Consider the following 8282-nt stretch of genomic DNA (forward strand, 5'->3'; position numbering starts at 1 on the left):
CCTGGAGCCCCGGTGGGATGGCAACAGGTCGCGGTGTTCCCAGTGACCCCCCTGTGACAACGGGAAAGGCTGCGGGCACAAGCGTGGAGCGACAGGACAGGGGGGAACGAACTCGGGTTCTAAGAGAGAAGGTTTAGGCTGGATGCTAAGGAAAAAATCTTCCCTGTCAGGGTGAGGAAACCCTGGCAGAGGGTGCCCAGAGCAGCTGTGGATGCGCCATCCCTGGAAGTGTCCAAGGCCAGGCTGGAGTAACCTGGGACAGTGGAAGGTGTCCCTGCCCATGGTAGGGGTGGAATGAGATGATCTTCCGCATCCCCTCCAACCCAAAGCATTCTGTGACATTGCACGATTGAGGCAGTGACAGCGTCCCGCCCACGCCTGGCATCTCCTCGCTGCCCCGAGAGCATCCTGAGGTGGCAAAGGGCTGCTCCGAGCACGGCTGACTGCTGCTGCCCAGCCCTCACCCACCATCGCTCCGTCTACAAGCGCTTCCCAGAAGACAAGAGGTGTAACCAGCACCGGCACAGAGAGCGGCAGCGGATGGAAAACAAGTCCAAAAACAGTAAAGCCTGTCCTAATGTTAACAAATTAACTCCTATGTCTGTGTTCATCCCAGAATCCAACAAAGATGAGGCTAAAAGAGAAGAGATCCACACTGAGGTGCAACCTGCTCTTGAACATCCAGTAAAATCCCGCAATCATTCCTTCTGCTAGAGTGCCACAGGAAATCAAGTTATTTCATTTAGGGATGTAAAAGGCACACTGATGATCCCTGTTTTCTAAGTAAAGAATGTGTTTTTTGACATCTGTCACACAAAAGGGAGGGAGAATGGATGAAGGAACATCATGGTACACAGGACCTACACCACATCCTCCACAAGCAGCTGCCAGCACAAGAAAGAAGAATCCTTAAAAGGTCCAAAAAAGGGACAGGACAGTGAAGGGCAGGACAGGGAAGGGCATGCTATGGTCTCTGTGTGTGCCTACACAAAGGCAAACCACCCCACAGCAGAAGCCATCTGCTCCACCTCAGCACCTTCTGAGATCAATAAAATCCTCTCAGGTTTGTTAATCAAGCCAATAAAACTGCTCCTAGTTTTCCAGAGGCAGTTCTTACCCCGTGGCTGATCAATAGCTGGGTGAAGCAGCAGATCCAGCTAATCAAAGTACGTCATTAGCAGCAAGAGACTGAGCGTCTGTCAGGAGGTGGCAGTGACAGTCACCAGATGGGAGAGTGAGTAAACCTACACCAGCGCTGGCAGCTTTATAAATAAAACTCTTGTCGAGCTCCCCGTGCCTCTCACTGAGTCCTGAGTTTCCCTGAGAAACCTGGAGAGCAGCAGAGGCCTTCCCCCGCTCCTGGCTAAGCGTTGGCTGCGAGGTTTCCCACTTGGAAAATAGATTCATTCAGCATCTCCCAGAATCTGCTCCTGCACCCTTCACCCCAGCTAACAAGGGGTTTCGGGCTGGGAATTAAATCCAACAGGCCCTGTAAGCACAGATCAAAGCTGCTTCAAAGCTGCTGCTCTGTGGGGTTTTCCCAGCTTCGCCGTCCCCTTGCTCGGGCTCATCTCAGCACGTCTGGGGAAAGGAGCCTTTTAAGCCAAGTTTTTCTCCACAGAGGAATTTGGTCAAAGGAAAATGACTGACCCATTTCGTGGCTCCGTTTCCTTTAGTTTCATTCATATTTGCTTTGTAACCCGAGCCTTCAGCTATTTCAAAGATAAACACCAGTCCAGAGGAGGCTCAGTTTGGGAGCCTCGGGTCCCGGGTTTCCCATGGAATCCTCCTTGGTTGCTCACCCCAGGCGAGGGCTGGGCTGGTTCCTCCTCCCAGCCTGGGCCCCCTGGAACTGCGACAGCAGAGCCCCGCTTCCCTCTGCCTGCAGGGGGGTCAGGAAACAACATAAATTAATCATAGAATCGTGGCAAAGTTTGGGTTGGAGGGGACTTTAAAGCTCATCCAGTGCCACCCCTGCCATGGCAGAGCCAGCTCCCACTATCCCAGGCGGATCCAGCCTGGCCTGGGACACTCTCAGGGATGGGGCAGCCACAGCTGCTCTGTGCCAGGGCTTCCTCACCCTCACAGGGAAGAATTTCTTCCCAATACCCAGTCTAAACAGTGCATCTTTTAATTTAAAACCGTTCCCCCTTGTCCTGTCACCAAGCCTCTTCAGCACCTTTTAATTTACCTTAATTTCTAAGGTAAATCTGATTTCAAGTCGTGCTTGTTGATAAGCTTTCTCCTGTAAAATTCATGTCATGGGGACAGATGTTTCTCTCCATCACTGCACCTTTCACAAGGTAATTGCAATGATAATCTTCTGCTGGAGCCAGTGGGAAGCAATGAGCCCTTCGGTGTGAATTTATTAAGAAATAAAGAATTTATTAAAGAAATAACCATGGAGGGGCAAGCAAGAGAAGGCCCAGTGTGACCATAAATATTTGATTTACAGTTCTGTAAACTGCAACAGTTCAGCGAACCTGAGCAGCGAAAGCTCAGTGAGCAGCAGAACCTCGGTGAGGCAGAATTGGAGAGATTCCCCAAAAACAATCCGATCTATGCTGCAGAGGGGGGCAGGTCGGTGCTCGGGGGTGTCGGGGGCTCCCTGCCCGGCTCGGAGCTGATCGCCACCCGCCGCCACGAGGTGGCCCCCGGGCCCCGCCGGTGGCCGCTGAAATGAGCAGGTCTATGCCTTTATTAATGTTCAGCTCTTTATTAAAAAGTCAGCCGGGCAGGGGGCTCAACACGGAGCTCACCCCGCTGTTGTAGCTTTTTCCCGGTAGCCGAAGGGGGAGAAGGCTGCAGAGTCTCTGTGTCCCTGGGGTCTCTGTGGCACACTGGTAGCTGGAGATGTGCAGTCTGTGCCTGAAGTAGCCAGAGGTGCAGAGGTGTGCAGTCTGTACCTGAAGGTGTGCAGTCTGTACCTGAAGTAGCCAGAGGTGCAGAGATGTGCAGTCTGTATCTGAAGGAGGTGCAGAGGTGTGCAGTCTGTACCTGAAGGTGTGCAGTCTGTATCTGAAGGTGTGCAGTCTGTACCTGAAGTAGCCAGAGGTGCAGAGGTGTGCAGTCTGTACCTGAAGCAGCTGGAGGTGCAGAGGTGTGCAGTCTGTACCTGAAGGAGGTGCAGAGGTGTGCAGTCTGTACCTGAAGCAGCTGGAGGTGCAGAGGTGTGCAGTCTGTACCTGAAGGAGGTGCAGAGGTGTGCAGTCTGTACCTGAAGCAGCTGGAGGTGCAGAGGTGTGCAGTCTGTACCTGAAGGAGGTGCAGAGGTGTGCAGTCTGTACCTGAAGGTGTGCAGTCTGTATCTGAAGGTGTGCAGTCTGCACCTGAAGTAGCCAGAGGTGCAGAGGTGTGCAGTCTGTACCTGAAGTCCCCTCCTGGCACACTGGTGGCCGCAGGGTGAGGGGATGTGCAGAGCCTGCTGCCCAAGTCCAGCAGCAGCTAATCCCTCTCCTTCCCTCCTGGTAACACCAGGAAGTGTGTGTCTGCTTTGCTCCTGCTTCCCACAGCCCAGTCCAGTCCGGTCCTCTGCAGGTTATGGTGACAGGTCAGACACAGACCAGGGATGTGGTTCCCTTTTCCCCAGCCAGGGCACCCATCCAGCCCCCTCCTCTGTGCCCAGCCCTGCATTTAGGGGTGTTCTCATCCCCCAAACCCCTCCCATGATTCTACTGGTCTCCCTGTTTTGCATCCCAGTCCTAGAAGGGTAGTGAGGGTGGGGGGGATAGGTGATTCCCAGGAGCAATTAGCTAATTAACATTTCAATGTCAGTACAAGCAGCAAGGCTGTTTTGTTCACAACAGTCGCAGCCTCGGAGGGTGCCCAGCTGGGACCCTGATGTGCCCCCTCTGCCCTGGCTCGAAGGGAAGCAGCCCAATTCACCCCACAGCACACATTCCCCAGGGAGCTGGGTCACAGAAGGGTTAAACTGAACTTTCTGAACCCTCTGGATATCAGAAAGTTCTTCCCCCGGAGGGTGGTGGGGGTCACATCCACCCGCTGGCCTTACCCAGCAGAGGAAGAAACACTATATGGGGTCCAGCATGGGAACAACACACCAGATTTTGCTCTCTTTTAATCAAAAAACCAACAAACAAACAAACAAACAAACAAACAAACAAACAAAAAAACAAACCAAACCAAAAAAAACCAAAAAAAACGCACTCAAACAAACCAACTCAAAAACCCTCTATGAGCACCAAACCCAGCAGCGGTGCCCTCCAATTCTCAACCAGGAGAAGAATCATCCAGGTGAGACTGGAAACTGATTTTTCCCTGCTTCCACTCCCATTTCCTCTAGGGAACAATCACTGGCTGGCAGCGGGCTCAGCCTTGACGTGACAGAAGTGGCTGATCCATGAACGCGCTCTCCATGGCAAGTAATAAACCAGATTGTTATTTGATTTTAGCAGAGTTACCATGAAAAAATAGACACAAAGATGAGGGTAATGATCATTAAGGCTCTGTGCATGCTGTTCTTCTCCTTGAGTGGATTTGTGGGAGCAGGAGGCCAGTGAAAACTGTCCCACCTAAAAAATGATAATTCCTTTAAATAATCTTTTTAGGAGAGGGGTAATAGAGTTGAAAAGATGCTGTTAATCACCATTACAACTATCAGTGCCACTTGTAAAGCAACAGACGGCCTGAAATAAGCACAGGAGGCAGCACTGGAAGTTGCATCGAGGTTTTTCCCAGCGTTCCTGGAACTCCAGCTCAGCTCCCGGCAGCTGCTCCGCTCTCCCAGGAAGCGGCTGCATCCCAGTGCCTGGAAGTGATCCTCGTGCATGGCTTGCAAATCTATTTATAAAGCACTGTGGGATCCTTCAGGATGAAAAGAGCTATTCTAACTCGCGTTTATTTCCCAAAAATGCAACCACAAACTTTCTCACGCTGTGTGGGAATCCAGAGCTTCCCTCTGGCTGCCCTGGCAGGTCTGGGACCCTGGCAGGGGTCAGGAACCCCCCTGGACAGAGCCCCCAGAGACACTGGCTGTGATCTCTGTCCATGCAAAAGAGTTTTCAATCTTACAGGATGAATTACCAGCTCTGAGTGTTTGATATAAGTAATCATTAAGTGTGGCGTGGGTGCAAAAGTAAAATTTTAGGATTCTAGATTAGGGGTTCAGAGGGGACAAGATGGAGGAAATTGGGTGTGCCTTGTCCTTTTTCTCCTTCTTCATGCCCTCCATGTTTCACTGTGGTGTTGGCATTTTTCTGTTGGTTCAGGCTGGGGACACACTGTCCAACGTAGGTGACAGATATTGGCACGTTATTGTAAATCCAGCACAGGTAGTTTGTGGTATTTAATGTTTGTACCATCCCACTGAGGGCAGAGCCCCACACGCTGCCCTGCAGGACAGAGCTGCGGCAGGGCAGCAGAACATGTTAGAGATAAACAGAATAAACAGCCTTGAAACCAGCACAGACGAATTATGGCTTCTGCTTTGGCAGCGGGGCTGAAAGACAGAGACTTTTACAATCTCAGGATCATCAATAACTCAGATTCTGACAACGCTGCTCCATTCAGGACGAGTCTGAGAAATGGCATTTTTACGGAGACTCTCTCTCCTAGCCGTGAGGGCTGGCTGGCAGCACCAGCCCCTTGCCAGGGATATTTACCACGGGCACCACCCTTCAGCAGCAGCAGGAGATGGAGCGATGCCCCTTGGCACACGGTGGGCAGAGGCAGCAGCTCCAGGGCCGGGATTCCCGTCGGGGATTATCACCCACGGGCTCTGGCGTTGCTGACATTCCCGAGCGGGATTGGACCCTTCCCGCTGGGCATTCCCGAGCTGACACACCGAGCCCATGATTGCTGAGACATGTCAGGAAATCCTGCCCAGGATTAGAGCCTCTGCCTGCCGGGCATGAGGATTTTCCTGCCCCTTTCCCGGCCAGCTGGGTGCCAGGCACAGGGGCACGGTCCCTGCACTCAGCAAGGGGACAAACCAGCGTGTCCACCTCAATCAGTGAGCCCCAATCCAGGGAGGCTTTAGCACAAGGCAGGAGAACACTAAAAGCACACAAAATCCCCCAGAACTGACCCTGTTGGAACTCAAAATATCCCTCAGACACTTTTGGATGTTCCAGGTCCAGGTCAGAAGCGTTTGAGACCCTGGCAGGCAGCTGGAAACAGCTGTGATTTTGGGTTTGAGCCATGGAATGATTTACCAACCTTGCAGGAAGAACAAGAAGTCACAAAAGTTTAGATATTAGAGTAGAAGTAGTCACAAAGTAGAGGGAAGAATTTTTGAGTGCTGTACAGGGGGTTTTGGTTTTGTACATGGGGGTCAGAGGGTTTAAGATGGAGGGATTTGGGCCTGTCCTGTCCTCCCTCTTTCTTCTTCCTCACCTCCATGTTCTTGGTGATGTTGGCACTCACAGATTGGTTTAGAGTAGAAAAGCACCATTTAATATAGGTAATAGGCATTGGGGAAAAACTGTACCCATGTAACACGTAATGTACCATATAAAAGATAGAAAAGCACCATTTAATATAGGTAATGGGCATTGGGGAAAAACTGTAACATGTAACACGTAATGTACAATATAAAAGACAGCAGCAGCCCTGTGCAGAGGGGGAGAGAAGAAGCAGTCGGGAGTCAGAGAGGATGTCAGGGTGTGTGTGTGCCTCTGCCTGAGCTCTGAGCAAACCACAGCAGCCTCAGAAGAAAATCTTTTAGATAACTTGCAATAAACTGCCTTGAGACCGAACAGCAGAGACTGCTGAGCCTTTCTTTGGCAGCACGGGCTTGGGGGGGAGACTTTTCCACCCCATGGAGCCACCCCCGACCTAGGGGTGAGCTCTGGCATGAGCCCTTACTCTGCTTTTACTAACACAAAGATTTTTCCACCTGGAAACCGGATCCTGATTCATTGCCCAGCAGATGATGCCAAATCTGTACTTCCCCAAGTCACAGTCACAAAAACCACCATGCACAAATACAGAAATGTACAGGCCCTGAAATAATCGGGTTTTAAAGGGATGGAGCCCAGCTGACAGGTGAAAGCAGAGATCTCACACCAGGAAAAACCCGAGGCACAGCTTGGAGCAAAGGTTTTAAGGCCAGCACTGCTGTCCCTGGATGGCAGGATGTTGGAATCTGAGGTATTGATGATTCCAAGACTGTAGAAAGTCTCTGTCTGTCAGCCCCGCTGCCAAAGCAGAAGCCATAATTGGTCTGTGCTGTTTCAAGGCTGTTTATTCTGTTTATCTCTAACATGTTCTGCTGCCCTGCCGCAGCTCTGTCCTGCAGGGCAGCGTGTGGGGCTCTGCCCTCAGTGGGATGGTACAAACATTAAATACCAGAAACTACCTGTGCTGGATTTACAATAACGTGCCAATATCTGTCACCTACGTTGGACAGTGTGTCCCCAGCCTGAACCAACAGAAAAATGCCAACACCACAGTGAAACATGGAGGGCATGAAGAAGGAGAAAAAGGACAAGGCACACCCAATTTCCTCCATCTTGTCCCCTTTGGACCCCTCATCTAGAATCCTAAAATTTTACTTTTGCACCCGTGCCACACTTAATTATTACTTATATCAAACACTCAGAGGTTGTAATTCATCCTGTGAGATTGAAAACTCTTTTCCATGGGCAGAGATCACAGCCAGTGTCTCTGGGGGCTCTGTCCAGGGTGTTCCTGACCCCTGCCAGGGTCCCAGACCTTCCCACAGCAGGTCAGCCCCTGCTGCAGAGGGGTGACAAGGTAAGACCCTGGAGCAGGAGGAGGCTCTTCCCACCAGCTGACCCAGCCTGGCACGGCCCCATGAGCCCTGCATGTGCCTCCTGTCCGTGCCACCTCCCAGAGCCCTCCTATCTGCTGGCACCCACCCATAACCCAGATCCCCCTGCTCTGCCGGCAGACAGGAGGCATTTGTGCAACAAGATTATGGAGATTAGCCCCATTAGCATAATCGGCTCCTGGGCTGGCCCTAATCCAGGGGGACACATGCAGCCCCTGCTGCTGCTGCTGCTGCCTTGCCTGTCCCCAAGGGCCTGCTGCAGCTGGGGGACATGATTGTCACCCATGTCCCCGTGTCAGGGTGGGCACCGGGCACCAGCAGGGACCCACAGATCCTCCCGGCCCAGCCCAGCCCCTGCAGCGGGCTGGCCACAAGCAGGCAGGGGCTGGGGACAGTCCCAGGGATGGCAGTGACCCCAGCCCAGCAGTGCAGCTCTGGGTGAGGGTTTGGGGACAATGCCACATTGGGTACAATCCCAGGTTGGGGACAATCCCAGGCTGGGGACAATCCCAGTTTGGGGACAGTCCCA

This window comes from Taeniopygia guttata, chromosome 26 (assembly GCF_048771995.1).
Source record: "Taeniopygia guttata chromosome 26, bTaeGut7.mat, whole genome shotgun sequence".
Lineage (NCBI taxonomy): Eukaryota > Metazoa > Chordata > Aves > Passeriformes > Estrildidae > Taeniopygia > Taeniopygia guttata.